Raw genomic sequence first — 15,950 nt, 5'->3', positions numbered from 1 at the left:
TTAAAAGCAATGACCTAGAGCATGCATAGAATGGTATCATTATATAACTGTTCAAAAGGACACTATATATTGGTTTCTGGATAAATACCTAAGGAGTAAAAGTATAAAAATATGCAGAGTATAAATAAACACTATATTCTGGTAGGTGGGGAAAGAGAAAAAGGACGTGAAATTCCCAAGGGACACATAAGCGGCCTCTTCCATGTCTGTAACAGCTGTTTGGTTTTTTGTTTTATTTTTTTTAAACAAGGCGTACATGCATGCTTGAACACTTTATTTTGTGAAATATTTTCTTTTAAAAAGAAAAGGAAGATTTTATCAAAACACTTGGCCTATAAGTCAAACAATTTGCTTGCTTTTTTCACAATAGCCAAATGAGTAATTTTATCCATTTCTAAACGACTGAGCGACTTCACTTTCACTTTTCACTTTCATGCATTGGAGAAGGAAATGGCAACCCACTCCAGTGTTCTTGCCTGGAGAATCCCAGGGACGGGGGAGCCTGGTGGGCTGCCGTCTCTGGGGTCACACAGAGTCGGACACGACTGAAGCGACTTAGCAGCAGCAGCAAAATGTTTATTTACCTACACCTACACAAGAATCCAGGGAGAAAAAAGGGACTTGGTGTAAACTGTCAAAATACAAGTGAGCACGTCATAGCTAGAGCTAAACAGAAAAGGCCATGGACAGTGAGCAACTGCCATGATCTGAATTTCAGCACCTCTTTGACAGGCCAGGTGACTGCTTGTCCAGCCCCCGCCTTGGCTGCATTCTGAAGACCTGGGTAAGGAATCCGGGAGAACAAGGACCAAGGTTGGGGCACCGCACAGGTAACAGGTGTAAGGGTTCTGACGCCCCTTCCTGGTTCTGCATTTAGAAATAACTTCTCAATCCTTGAAAAGCATCAGAAATATGCATTAGGAAGGCTTGGGGGACTGGGTAAGGGTGCCTGTGGGTTTGTATAGTTTTTATTTGGAAGGGTGGGAGGAGAGAAGTGAAGATGGACGGGGAGGTGAGAATTCCAGGGTTTCCAAGACTTCACCCCGAATTAGGAGGCCAGACGTTGGAGTGCGAATCGGGGCGGGGGCGCTGTAGGGGTCGTCCCAGCGGCAGTCAGGAGCCCACGGGACCACTCACCTGTCAGGGGTGCCGGACGAGGGGCAGGGAAGCGGGCGGTGAGCGGGAGGGGTCGCAGCCCCACCACCTACAACCCGCTGAGGCTCGGAGGATCGGCCCCGCCCTGGCCCCGCCTATCCCGCCTGGGACGTCAGCGCCACGGATCACTCAACGGCCGCCGCTGCGGGCATGCCGAGGCAGCCGATTGGCCGGTGGAGAGAGAGAGGCGGGTGGTGGGAGCTGGAGGGAGGAGGGAAACCCGGCGGGCTGGTGATGGTTGCCATGGACGCTCTGACGCGTAGTAACCACAGCTCCCTGGAGACCTCGAGGCGGGAGGGGTGAAGGGGTGAGGGATTACCCGCCAGATGTTGGTGGTCCATTCTAGGAATGCTGACAGGCACCCACATTTCCACCTGCTTCGCTCCATGAAGGGATTATCCAGCGAGCTTTCCGCATTTCCTCACTCTCAGGAAATGATTTGGAGCTTCTGTAAACAGGAATCCTCGCTGTTTGGATAGGTCTGGGCCACGTGTCTTACCTACATCAGGGTTCATCCATGCACCTTCCATTACATACTCAAGCTTGGTAAAGTTCATTGACTTAGGCAAGGACAAACCAAGTCTAGGCTCCCAGACCCTTACCAGCGCCCTGCCAGCGTCATCCTATTTTCCCATATTCAGTTCAGTTCAGTTCAGTCGCTCAGTTGTGTCCCACTCTTTGCGACCCCACGAACCGCAGAACGCCAGGCTTCCCTGTCCATCACCAACTCCCGGAGTACACCCAGACTCATGTCCATTGAGTCGGTGAGGCCATCCAACCATCTCATCCTCTGCTGCCCTCTTCTCCTGCTTTCAATCTTTCCCAGCATCAGGGTCTTTTCCTTCCCATATTCCTTACCAGCAACTCTTTCTATATCTGGCATAAAAAACAATTACCCTGATCTACCCTTTTCACTGGGCTTCCCTTGTGGCTCAACTGGTAAAGAATCTGCCTGCAATGCAGGAGACTTGTGTTCGATCCCTGGGTTGGGAAGTACCCCTGGAGAAGGAAAAGGCTACCCACTCCAATATTCTGGCCTGGAGAATTCCATAGACTGTATAGTCCATGGGGTTGCAAAGAGTCAGACATGACTAAATGACTTTCACTTCTCCCTTTTTACTGGGGCTTCCCAGATGGCTCAGTGATCAAGAATCCACCTGCCAATGCAGGACACACAGGAGACTCAGGTTCGATCCCTGGGTCAGGAAGATCCCCTGAAGGAGGAAATGGCAACCTACTTCAGTAATCTTGCCTGGAGAATCCCATGGACAGAGGAGCCTCAGTTCATGTCAGTTCAGTCACCAGGCCTCTCTGTCCATCACCAACTCTCGGAGTTTACTCAAGCTCATGTACCTTGAGGTGTTGATGCCATCCAACCATCCCTCTGTTGTCTCCTTCTCCTCCTGCCTTCAATCTTTCCCAGCATCAGGGTCTTTTCAAATGAGTCAGTTCTTCACATCAGGTGCCCAAAATATTGGAGTTTCAGCTTTAGCATCAGTCCTTCCAATGAATATTCAGGACTTATTTCCTTTATGATGGACTGGTTGGATCTCTTTGCAGTCCAAGGGACTCTGAAGAGTCTTCTCCAACACCACAGTTCAAAGGCATCATTTCTTTGGAGCTCAGCTGTCTTTATAGTCCAACTCTCACATCCATACATGACCACTGGAAAAACCATAGCTTTGACTAGATGGACCTTTGTTGGCAAAGCAATGTCTCTGCTGTTTAATATGCTGTCTAGGTTGGTCATAACTTTTCTTCCAAGGAGTAAGCGTCTTTTAATTTCATGGCTGCAGTCACTATCTGCAGTGATTTTAGAGCCCCAAAAATAAAGTCTGTCACTGTTTCCACTGTTTTCTCATCTATTTGCCATGAAGTGAGGGGACTGGATGCCATGATCTTACTTTTATGAATGTTGAGCTTTAAGCTTACTTTTTCACTCTCCTCTTTCATCAAGAGGCTCTTTAGTTCTTCTTCGCTTTCTGCCATAAGGGTGGTGTCATCTGCTTATCTGAAGTTATTGATATTTCTCCCGGCAATCTTGATTCCAGCCTTTGTTTCATCCAGCCCGGCATTTCTCATGATGTACTCTGCATGTAAGTTAAATAAGCAAGGTGACAATATACAGCCTTGACATACTCCTTTCCCTATTGAGAGCCAGTCTGTTGTCCATGTCCACTTCTAACTTGTTTCCTGACCTGCATACAGATTTCTCAAAAGGCAGGTCAGGTGGTCTGATAGTCCCATCTCTTTAAGAATTTTCTACAGTTTATTGTGATCCACACAGTCAAAGGCTTTGGCATAGTCAATAAAGCAGAAGTAGATGCTTCTCTGGAACTCTCTAGCTTTTTCAATAATCCAAAGGAGGTTGGCAATTTGATGTCTGGTTCTTCTGCCTTTTCTAAACCCAGCTTGAACATCTGGAAGTTCATGGTTCAAGTACTATTAAAGCCTGGCTTGGAGAATTTTGAGCATTACTTTACTATTGTGTGAGATGAGTGCAATTGTGTGGTAGTTTGAGCATTCTTTGGAATTGCCTTTCTTTAGGATTGGAATGAAAACTGACCTTTTCCAGTCCTGTGGCCACTGCTGACTTTTCCAAATTTGCTGGCATATTGAGTGCAGCACTTTCACAGCATCATCTTTCAGGATTTGAAATAGCTTATCTGGAATTCCATCACCTCCGCTAGCTTTGTTCATAGCAACGCTTCCTAAGGTCCACTGGACTTTACATTCCAGGATGTCTGGTTCTAGGTCAGTGATCACACCATCGTGATTATCTGGGTCGTGAAAATCTTTTTTGTATAGTTCTTCTGTGTATTCTTGCCACCTCTTCTTAATATCTTCTGCTTCCATTAGCTCCATACCATTTCTGTTCTTTATTGTGCCCATCTTTGCATAAAATGTCTCCTTGGTATCTCTAATTTTCTTGAAGAGATCTCTAGTCTTTCTCATTCTATTGTTTTCCTCTATTTCTTTGCACTGATCACTGAAGAAGGCTTTCTTATCTCTCCTTGTTATTCTTTGGAACTCTGCATTCAAATGGGTATATCTTTCCTTTTCTCCTTTGCAGAGGAGCCTGGCGGGCTACATGGTATTACAGAGTAGGATATGACTGGAGGCACAAGCACCCTTTCTATTGCTTTTCCCATGCACAGTGTGTTGCATTTTGTATTAATCCTCAGAATTCTGGATGGGCCTTTCTGATGCCTCAGGCTGTGGATGAAGTCATTGCCACTAGCCAAAAGGCCTGCAGCAGTCGTGAAACAGACTTAACTGCCTGCAAACTCATTCCAGATGATACTCAACCTTTGTGCCTGCATACAACAAAATGCCCGGTATCATTGCTAATTGAATATCAAAATCAGTCAATGTCTGATTCTAAAATAAATATGAAAAATGATAGCAGATTTGGTCTTTTGCATGATACTTTGAGTCACTGAAATTTAAAACTTCCTAATTATTGATCAACTCTGATCTCCACAGAAATAACTGGATGATTTCCTAAAATAACTTAGAAACTGTCCCTCCAAAAAATTGTTCCTTGATTATCAAGTCTTTGCCAGAATTAAGAGGTTAGTTATCTCACTCTTTAGCTTTATTTTACAATAGACACCTTCTAACTGCTTATTTTTCTCTGTTTATAAAGAGAATAAACCTAAACAACCTGCATTCTGTGATTCAATCTCACTCTTCTCAGCAGCTCCAGAAACTCAGGGATGTATCTGTTTCTTTTCATCCCTGTGTCTGCAGCGTGTGGCTTAGTCCAGCCACACGGGAGGTGTTTTGTTTTGTTTTTTTGGTTAAGTGAAAGGATGTGTGTGATGATTAGCAATAGGAGATCATCAAAGGTATGGAGGACAAGCAATAAAGCAGATCGTGCCTGTTTTTTAACTTTGCTCAAGGAACACACTGCTTGAGGCCCTCTCTACCTCTGACTTCCTTATCTGCTATGTTTCATCCCCTCAGCCCCATAACCACCCAGCCTCCTCGCCTGTCTCTCTGGGGCTTCCCATCACTCAGCCCTTTACTCTTTCTCAAAGATGCTATCAGCCAGAGACATCCCTGGAGGTCCAGTGGTTAAAATTCCACCCTTCTACAGCTTGGGAGTTAGGGGAACTGAGATCCTGCCTGACACATGGCAAGGCCAAAAAAAAATTATTTTTTATTTTTTAATTTAAAAAAGATGCTATCAGCCCCTTCCCAGCTCTACTTCAGAAACAACATGTGGTCCCTCCATCTTCACTTCTGGATCCCCACCATTGTCTCCACCCCCACGCTGGCTTGCCCTTGGCCTACTCCTCTGTTCCTCCTCTCAAACCCTGAGGTTGTGCATTGCTTTAGATTTGCTGCTACTGGACATCAGTGCCATTCCTGTTTGGTCTAAGATCTGATGCTATTTGAAATCTGTTGACTCAGTTTTCCCTAATTCATGAAGGACTATTGTCCTAAAACTCCCATTTCACCCCTGTTTGCCCAAGACGAGTGGTAAATGAAAAGCTTAGCCTCCATCTCTATGAAGGCCTGTTCATCACCCTCCGTACCTCACTTTTCTCTCACTCACACCCTCATCATTAGAGAAAAGTGAAAGTGTTTGTCACTCAGTCGTATCCAACTCTTCGCAATCCCGTGGGCTGCAGCCCACCAGACTCCTCCATCCACGGAATTCTACAGGCAAGAATACTGGAATGGGTTGCCATGCCCTCCTCCAGGGGATCTTCCCAACTCAGGGATTAAACCTGAGTCTCCAGCATTGCGGGCAGATTCTTTACCATCTGAGCCAACAAGGAAGCCCTCATCCAATGAGAAAGAAGATTTTTCACAGAAGCACACTGCCTCCCTCCACTCAGATGTCTGAAATATTTCTAGCATCTTTCACTTCTCCTCCTCCCTCAGGACCTTCCCTTCCACCTTCCAACACAATGCAACCATGGCTGGTACTGAATTAAGCCCCTGAGCGTTCCTGCTTCTCTGAGTTATTGACCTATACTGCCCTTCCTTGCCTTGTCAAATCCTTGGATAAATGATCTATGCACATGGCCTCTACACAGATTCCTCCCTGATCTCACGACTATCCCAGTCTCCATGGGCTCAAGGTCCATGTCTAGTGGTCAGAATCTGTGTCTACATCCCTGGTCCAGGAGTCCAGCCTGGTTTGACACACTGCATGCAGAAAAGCCAGCTGTCCCAACCCTCCACTGGAACTTCCCTGGACTGTGAGCTCCTTAATCTATAATTGGGTATGGGATCCCAGTGGCCTTCATGAACAGAATATAACACTAATATTTACAGAAAAGCACTTTATGGAGGGTTTATTGGCAACTTGAGTGTGTGATGCATTCACTGAGAATTTTATCTTCTACAACAACAGAAAGGTAATAGCAGTTTTCACTGTTATGTTTTGCTTATGTTACTAGGTTATCTATAGGGGTGTGTTTTACCATCAGCTTTTTTCACTGAATGACTGTTTTCAATGACATGAAATTGCAGGGCACACCTTGTTGGGAATATTTCCAGAGAGCCAAGGTACACTGACTCCATCAAGCTTAGATATCATATTCCAACTCCCTTGCTTAGCAAGTGAGGAACTGTGTCCTAGAGGCTAAGTTACATGCCCAGGGTCACATTTTTGCGTTGCTTTAGGATCAAGTAGAAAACAGTGGACGCTGCAGGTCCCTCACTCATTATGTTCCCATCCTCTGTGATCTCATTGTTGTATGTTTCCACATATAGCCTTCCCCATCAGACAATGTCCCTGGGAGGACAGGGACAATATTCTTCAATGGTTCCTTAATCACAGGAACCATTTGGAAGCACTCCCTCTGTGCCAGCTTCATACACATCCTCTATGACCTTCATCATAAAATATGATCACCATAAAATTGATGATATGATCCCCCTTTGGCAGGGACTTACCAAGGTTAAATAAGTTGACCAAGGTCATGTTAGCCAAGAGGTCTTAGAGTCTAATCTAGGTCTGTCTAACTCGAAACCCCACAGTCTTTCCTCTACATCCAATGGCTGTATTCCTTCTCATATATTCTCCTTTCTAGCCTCAGCACACCATCAAGCTTGGTGTGTGAGTGTGCGCACACATACACACACACATACACCCAAGTGTGTCCAACTCTTTGCAACTCCATGGACTATGTATAGCCCACCGGGCTCCTCTGTCCATTGGATTTCCCAGGTAAGAATACTGGAGTGGGTTGCCGTTTCCTTCTCCAGAGGATCTTCCTGACCCAGGGATCAAACTCGCCTCTCCTGTGTCTCCTGCATTGGCAGACAGATTCTTTACCACTGTGTGTCTCTTGAGAGAATGAATGAGCGCTTGGAAAAAGAAGGATCAGCTTCTCTCCCCTACTCTTACTGATGACGTGGTCTTGGGCAAACCCTGAAAAACACCCCAGGTCTGTTGTATCTCTCCATAGAATGGGGCTAATAATGCCTCATGGGCCTGAAAGGAAGAGTATTAATCCTACGCTCTGTTGAAACTCTTCCCAGAAAACAGATTGAAATTCAGATGCTCACTTACAAGTGGTTCTGGAAAAGCTAAGGGTACTTAGCTCATCTAAGGGGAATGGCAACCACTTCAACAGGGCCAGTTGGGCTGCCTCCCCATCTCCCTAAAGAAATGAAACTCTAGGGATAAGCAACCCAGATTGGAGTTATCAGGGGACGTGCATTATAGAGTATTAATCAGCAGCTGAGATGGCTAGACAGTTTATTTATCTCCATAACATAAAGTCTTATATGATCTGGGACGCCTCTAAAATTCAAAGTTCCATGTAGAAGGTCCTGGTATTTATTGGCAGGCCAACATCATCAATTAATCATCATCAACAACAAAGATGACTCATTTTAAGTGCTGTAACTTCTATGCAGAGTACATCATGAGAAACACTGGGCTGGAAGAAGCACAAGCTGGAATCAAGATTGCTGGGAGAAATATCAAGAACCTCAGATATGCAGATGACACCACCCTTATGGCAGAAGGTGAAGAGGAACTAAAAAGCCTCTTGATGAAAGTGAAAGAGGAGAGTGAAAAAGTTGGCTTAAAGCTCAACATTCAGAAAACTAAGATCATGGCATCTGGTCCCATCACTTCATGGCAAATAGATAGGGAAACACTGGAAACAGTGACAGACTTTATTTTCTTGGGTTCCAAAATCACTGCAGATGGTGACTGCAGCCATGAAATTAAAAGACGCTTACTCCTTGGAAGAAAAGTTATGACCAACCTAGACAGCATATTGAAAAGCAGAGACATTACTTTGCCAACAAAGGTCCGTCTAGTCAAGGCTATGGTTTTTCCAGTGGTCATGTATGGATGTGAGAGTTGGACTATGAAGAAAGCTGAGTGCCGAAGAATTGATGCTTTTGAACTGTGGTGTTGGACAAGACTCTAGAGAGTCGCTTGGACTGCAAAGAGATCCAACCAGTCCATCCTAAAGGAGATCAGTCCTGGGTGTTCATTGGAAGGACTGATGCTAAAGCTGAAACTCCAGTACTTTGGCCACCTCATGGGAAGAGTTGACTTATTGGAAAATACCCTGATGCTGGGAGGGATTGGGGGCAGGAGGAAAAGGGGACGACAGAGGATGAGATGGCTGGATGGCATCACTGACTCAATGGACGTGAGTTTGAGTGAACTCCGGGAGTTGGTGATGGACAGGGAGGCCTGGCATGCTGCAATTCATGGGGTCGCAAAGAGTCGGACACAACAGAGTGACTGAACTGAACTGAACTGAACTGAGGGGAGGTCCTGGCCATCTAAAGGAAGAAGCCAAGGCACAAACAGGACAGTTGGGGTGGGGGAACTTTCCATTTAAAGTTGTTCAAAGTCATACAATGGTAAAGGTTAGGTTGTCAATTATACTTCATGCTCTGTATGAACAAGCAGAGGACTATATCAAGGCTACTCAAAAGATCTGACGTTTTAAGATCTGAAGCCATTTTATAATATTCTTGCAAAGATTCTTCAGAGACTGTATGATTTTTTAAATGTGACTGTTACAAGCAAAGAGACTAATAGGTCTGAGTAGGCTGGTTTTTAAGCAGCGATACACCATTTTTCATCTAGATGACCCTTTATCAGTTAAGAAAAATTAGCTTCTAAGTAAGTTCATCTGTATCATTTTTTTTAGATTCCACATATAAGGGATGTCATAACAATATTTCTCTATCTGACTTACTTCACTCAGTATGACATTCTCTAGGTCCGTATGACATCCTTTATGTGTGGACTCTAAAGAGACATGATACAAATAAACTTATTCACAAAACAGAAACAAACTCACAGACTTTGAAAACAAGCTTATGGCTGCCAAGAGTACGGATGGGGGGACGGGATAGTTTGGGTGTTTGGGATGGACATGTACCCACTGCCATACTTAAATGGATAACCAACGAGGACCTACCATATAACACAGGGAACTCTGCTCAATGTTATGTGGCAGCCTGGATGGGAAGGGAGTTTGGAAACTGGATACATGTATATATGTATGGCTGTGTCCCTTCACCATTCAACTGAAACTATCACAACATTGTTAATTGGCTATACCCCAAAACAAAATAAAAAGTTTTAAAAAAAAAGAAAAATTAGCTTCTGAACTCAGCTACCACTGAGAGGTTTTAAACTTTAGTGAAAGCGATAGACCATGTCAAACAGAGACAGTCAGTGTCTCGAATTTATTGGACCAAGATCACGCAAGCTACCAGAGTGTTTTTTAACACTGGACATGCAAGGCAGTGAACTAGGTAACTGACTGTAGTTTGGTTTATACTGGCTCACAAGAGCCCATTGGTAAGTTCTCAGGAATTCTGTAAGCCTGTTGTTTTATAGTCATTATTAAAAACTAAATTATATCAATGTATAATTAAATAAATTGTATTGAGACAATGGCAACAAATACTCAAAACATTACTTTCTAATTCTTTTATAGCACTTTACTATTTTTCATCCTCTTGAGTTTATTTTCTCTCTCTCTTTCTTTTTTTTGTTTTTGTTTTTGTTTTTGTTTTCTGGCTGCTCCACACAGCTTGTAGAATATTAGTTCCCCAACCAAGGATTGAACCTGGTCCCTCAGCACTGAAAGCTCCAGTTCCTAACCACTGGACCACCAGGGAAATCCCTTCGAGTTTATTTTCATCTGTTGCCCTGTTACGGTAGAAAATCAATACATAATGACAATATCCATTCCCATTTTTAAGTTCAGTGATATCACATTGGTAAATTGGAATTGACCATGATGGGAGTATTTAAACCATGAAAATCATTAAAAGCTATAAATCAAGGATTGATTTATTGTTTTCTTGATTGTCTAGACTCAAGAACATCATAAAAAAAATGCTATATAATACTGATGAAACTTAAGAAAAGTCTTGTGTCTGTAGCCCTACATTGTGATAAACAAACAAAAAAAGAAGCTATATTCTTCTTACTGAAGGCAAACATCTGATTCAGCAAAGAAGCAGTTCATTTTATTAAGTGAAATTTTGGGATATATCTCCAGTTTTGTCTTATTCATTAACATAAAGGAAAATATCGACCAACGGTCAAGTTGAAACTCTTGGTCATCGTTGCAGGGTTGGCTAGAGATAGAAGAGTGTAGGAAAAATCAATAAAAGTGTGTGGTGAAAATCAGTTGGCTGTGTGGAATTTACAATCCAGAGCCCTGTGATTTTTGCAATTATTTATAACTTGTATGTTACTAATATCTATCTTTGTATAGTAATATGTGTAGTAAACTTATGTGTTTATATATACAGACATTTTCCCAAGAGAGCCAGCTGTTAAATGTTTACATCACTGGAAGTGGGCCCCTGTGCTTATCCTTAAAGAGATTATCATCTGGCAGGACCCAGGCAAAACCCCTGTGGTGCAGGCTCCAGGGTGGTGAGAAGTGTTAGAAAGGAATTCAATCTGGAGTTCTGACAGGGCAAAGCAGCAGTCATCCAGGGACTCCTGGAAGATTGGTTCACAGGTTACATGGAAAATCATGTAGCTCTTTAGACTGAGAAGTGTGTGGAAATAAAAATGGAGTTGGATATACATAGACATGCTATATGTGTATGAGATATTTGAAATGGCATTTCATATGACTTAATGAGAAAGTTAATTTATTTTTGTTGATGTGAGTGAAAATAGTTTATCGCTTGTTTGTAAACTAGAAATAGGCAGAGTGTGGTTGGTGGTGATTGTGGTCTGCCTGGTGTTGGCCTTTGTCTGATTTCTGTCCACTTCAGTTGATCGCTTCTGCTGAGGTCACGCTGTGGACAAAGTTACTAGAAAACTGAAGGTGCCTGCTACAACCTGCTCCTAGTTTCTATTTGGGTTTGTTGTTGTCATAAGCCATAGAGGAAAGACTTTTCAGTTGATGAAATCAGCCATGACCTCAGAGCCTGGGGAACAAAGCCTCTCCAGAGAGTTATTTGGGGGGCTGTAGAGGTGCTATTGGTGCCCCAATCCCCCCAACCTTGGTCCCTTTGACCATTCTTGAGCACAGGTGTCTGGTGGGTTTTCCCTCTAGCAGTGGACTCTACCTCTCCCTGAAGAAGGATCTCCAGAATCTAGCTTGCCTGCACCAGAAAAGATGGGAAGACATGCATCACGCCAGCCCTTAACCAAAGACCAAGTTCAAGAGTGGAAACAGTCCAGCTGAGACAATGCTGAGCAATTAGACAATCAGACAATGCTGATGACATATGCCATCCCCAGGGCTCCCCTGTAGGTTTGAACCAAAGTCACCCCCCACTGCCCACCACTGGGACTTGCCCTGCCATCACACTCCTGCTTCTCCTGACTTCCCTTCCAGACCCACTGCTTTGTTTCTCCACCAGCTTTTCCACAGGAACATCCTCTGATCAATCACTTCCACATGAATCCTCAGAGGAACTCAAGCTAAGACAATGGCCACATTCCACATCATGTGGTCCTCACTCCATCTAGCACCCACAGCCACAGCTGACTGGCCACAGGTGGGCACAGGTAGCCTATCTGCAGTTTGGCCAGCACGCTGAGGAGTTGTCACCCAGGCTGCTCTAAGCAGATCCGCTCTCTTAGAAAGTCTGATCTTGAGTCATCAAGAGAGTAGCCTAGTCATCACATTCGATGTTGCAAAACTCTGGTCGAGAATCACACACTTGGCCTGCCTGGGAGCCACCAGATACCCTGTCATTGGAAGCTTATTGTCTCCTCGGTCACTTCCCAGTTTCCAAACAATCTTCCAAGAGATTTCTTACTTCTCCACATCCCCTTCTTCATATCCTGCTGGTAATCATTGTCTCTATTTCTCAAAGAGCCTAAAACACAAGCAAGGAATCGCCTCTGGCTGGCCACTCATTGTCATATTCTTAGGGAAAGGGTCCTGAAAACTACTGTGGAGGCTGTAATGATTCAGCAGAAGCAACGTGAGGTCGAATTATTATTCATATCACTCAAGTAGTGAAGATGGAAGGAAACTGTATGCAATATTGAAAAGCTGGAAGAGGCAGATGAAGTTGCACAAGCAATACACATAGTAGTTACCTGCACAGGGTACTGCTACTGGGTCACCTGCCACCCGGCCCGACACCACCAGGGAGTCTCCAGTGACCTCTTCGCCAACACTGCTGCCAGAGCCGCGGTGCCGGCAGAGGCTGTGCTGGAGGAGCGGGCCCTGGATCAAGATGCCATTTTTGTTTTAATTTTAATTCATTACTACTACTAAGTCACTTCAGTCGTGTCCAACTCTGTGCGACCCCATAGACAGCAGCCCACCAGGCTCCCCCGTCCCTGGAATTCTCAAGGCAAGAACACTAGAGTGGTTTGCCATTTCCTTCTCCAATGCATGAAAGTGAAAAGTGAAAGTGAAGTCGCTCAGTCATGTCTGACTCTTAGCGACCCCATGGACTGCAGCCTACCAGGCTCCTCCATCCATGGGATTTTCCAGGCAAGAGTATTGGAGTGGGGTGCCATATGTAACACTAAAATCACAGTATGTAATAATAACATCACAATGTTATTATGATGTAATAACATCGCATTATGTAATAATAATATCATTGGAAAAGACCCTGGTGCTGGGAAAGATTGAAGACAAGAGAAGGGGACAACAAAGGATGAGATGGTTGGATGGTATCATAGATTCAATGGACATGAGTTTGAGCAAACTCCAGGAAACGGTAAAGGACAGGGAAGCCTGGTGTGCTGCAGTCCATGGGGGTGCAAAGAGTCGGACAAGACAGAGATGGAACAACAACAACAATAATAATATCACAGTCTGTTTTACGTGTTAAACGTATGAGAACGTATGAAATAGAAATGGTAGGAAAAACATAAACGTGGGTCAGGAACATGAATTTTTTTCCCAAACCAGGGGCCAAAGGAAGGTGTGTCACCTGCAAAGCACAAAGAGGAGGCAAAGAAGGTGACAGGACAGCATGTGTTTGTCCCTGTGTCTACTCCAGGAAGGAGTTGAGGCAAGCCCTCTTCTCTGGTCCGGAACTGGGGATTTAGTTTGGTCAGTGGGAGATGCTGGCTTGAGAGAAAAAAAGCCATCTGGTTACCTACACAGAACTGGTCCCCTGGTGACCACAGGTTGGTTTTGCCACAAAAAAAACTGGGGTAAAGCAGAAGTAGAAGAAGCAGCTGGCTCCCCTTTATCTTCTATGCCCCTTCTCTCCCGAGGTGAGGCTCTCAACATAAGGAAGAGAGAAATCGCAAAAAGAAAGAATGGGAAGGCTATAAACCAGGAAACCCTATAAATCAGGGATGCTGCAGCCTTTGGCTTGGAGGTGATTTTTGAGTCTTTGGCTGCCTTTTGCTCAAGAAAGCACTGATTTCTAGGGATCAGTGGAGACTGAGGCTCATTGTCCAGGCTTGCTCCAGGTTTGCCTTCTAACTAGATTTAAAAAGGACTTCTGACCTAACCTGGCTCACCAGGGCCCCCAAAGAGGCAGGAGCTCAAGGCAGACATCTTTGTTCAGAAATGGAGGTTGAACCGTCCTCGGGGTAACCTGTCAGGTGGGGTGCAGAGAAGAGAGATGCCAGCTGCAACCCTCCATATCGGAGATGGTAGACCAGCCCTCTGCAGACTCCTGCAAACAAACAGGATCTGTGCTCGCCTGGAATCAACATCAGCTCCTCCACGCCCACCCCACACTTCCCCGGAATGCTCATAAAAATACTAACTGCTTCGCATAGGCCAATAATTATCTCACCAGTCACAGCACAGGGACGCTGTGGCTCTGGGAGAACATTCCCCAGTGAGGAACAGGCCACATCGGAACTTCCCTGAGAGCTCTTAGAATGCAGATTTCAGGACCTCATCCACAGAGGACCTGATTCAGTAAGTCTAGGGTGGGGCCTGGAAATCCAGGCAAACTTTGTAACAAAGAAGGGTTTTACTTGGATTTGGGCAACCATACCAGATCTTACGTTTGTTCAGATAGCCCTTTCTTTAATCTTTATAAAAATATTTGGGGATTCTTAAAGGTAAAGAAGGCACCACCCATGGCTCATCCCGTGAAGAGGCGCAACTCTGCAGAGGCCCCGCTGTCGACAGCGGTGGTCCCCTTATGACGTGCTTGGTGGGTCAGCACCCGACACGCAGGAAGGGTGCCTCCTTCAGCAGCCAGGTCAAGGTAGGGCCCCCGGCCTCCAGCCTTGGCCAGCTCCCACTGTATAACTGCAGAATACATGTTTTCCTTTTCTCTTTGAGCCTTGATGTAGAAAGGGCTGGGTAACGCTGCTCAGGACTCCTATCTGCCAGGCATCCCTAAAGATCCCAGCATCACCTGCAGCGACTGCCTACATCCCCTCCTGGTACCTGCCCCAGCCAGGAGCTGCATGCTCCAGCAGTAGAAGAATCATGAAAAAGTTCTTTCTGTCTGATGTGGGCTCATGATGTGTTGGAAAGACGTGGGCTCAGTGATGAGACAGACTCAGGCTGCAGTTTTGTTTCTGCCTCTTCTGGTCCAAGATGATGAACATGCCATTTAAATCTCACTGGTTTCAACTACACCTTCTCAAGTGCACATGGAACGTTCTCCTGGATTGACTCCACGCTCAGCCACAAGGCAAGCCTTGGTAAAATTTAAGAAAATTGAAATTCATATTAAGCATCTTTTCTGATCACAATGCCATGAGATTAGAAATAAACTCTAAAAAACAGAAACTCGTGGCGGCTAAACAATATGCAACTCAACAACCATGGGATCACTGAAGAAATCAAAGAGAAAATAAAAGAATACATAGAAACAAACAAAAACGAAAGCACAACGGGTCCACAACTTCTCGGATGCAGTAAACCTCACTGGTTTCCGATCTGCAATGTTGGGATAGTCATCCCAACTCCCCAGCTTCTTACTTGGGTTCACTGAGAACACAGGTGGAACAGTCCCTGCCTCCCAGCCACAGAACCCGCTCATTCCCGTGGAACAAGAGAAGGGTACCTGGAGGGGCGGGTTTGGAAACCTACACAGCCCCAGGCGGCTATTTTCTCCCCGCTGGAAAGGAAGCCTCTCACGACAGAACTGCAACAGGACAGGATGTAATTACAGGTGGCTGTAACTCAGCCACAACCTGGGACGGTTCACCAGCCCTTCCTGAAAATGACCAAGGGCTTCTTGAAAGGTGACAACTATTTTTAAATAACTAGACCGGGGAGGGGGGAAGTTTTTTTTCTTCTCCTCTCAGCTTAAGGCAGATGGGCTCTGAGTCCTGGGGCTAATTTTTTCCCCTAGTTCTACATCCCTAGAGTTCCTATGCTTTTCAAGCACAAGCCTAGAAATAATCATGGAAATGGATTCCC

At 44.9% G+C, this 15,950-nt stretch overlaps 1 protein-coding gene across 1 annotated transcript in view; it reads right to left on the bottom strand.

Moving 5' to 3' along the window:
* TEKT3 (tektin 3) overlaps positions 1 to 1,265 on the bottom strand; it is a 33,203-nt gene extending 31,938 nt beyond the window's left edge. Inside the window, exon 1 of the mRNA XM_006079435.3 lies at positions 1,138 to 1,265. The gene's annotated coding sequence lies outside the window, so the exon portion shown is untranslated. The remainder of the gene's footprint in view (positions 1 to 1,137) is intronic.
* Positions 1,266 to 15,950: the final 14,685 nt, after the last annotated feature.

This window comes from Bubalus bubalis, chromosome 3, assembly GCF_019923935.1.
Source record: "Bubalus bubalis isolate 160015118507 breed Murrah chromosome 3, NDDB_SH_1, whole genome shotgun sequence".
In the NCBI taxonomy this organism is placed as follows: Eukaryota; Metazoa; Chordata; class Mammalia; order Artiodactyla; family Bovidae; genus Bubalus; species Bubalus bubalis.
The sequence above is the reverse complement of the archived record's forward strand: the minus strand, read 5'-3'. Positions and strand labels throughout refer to the sequence as shown.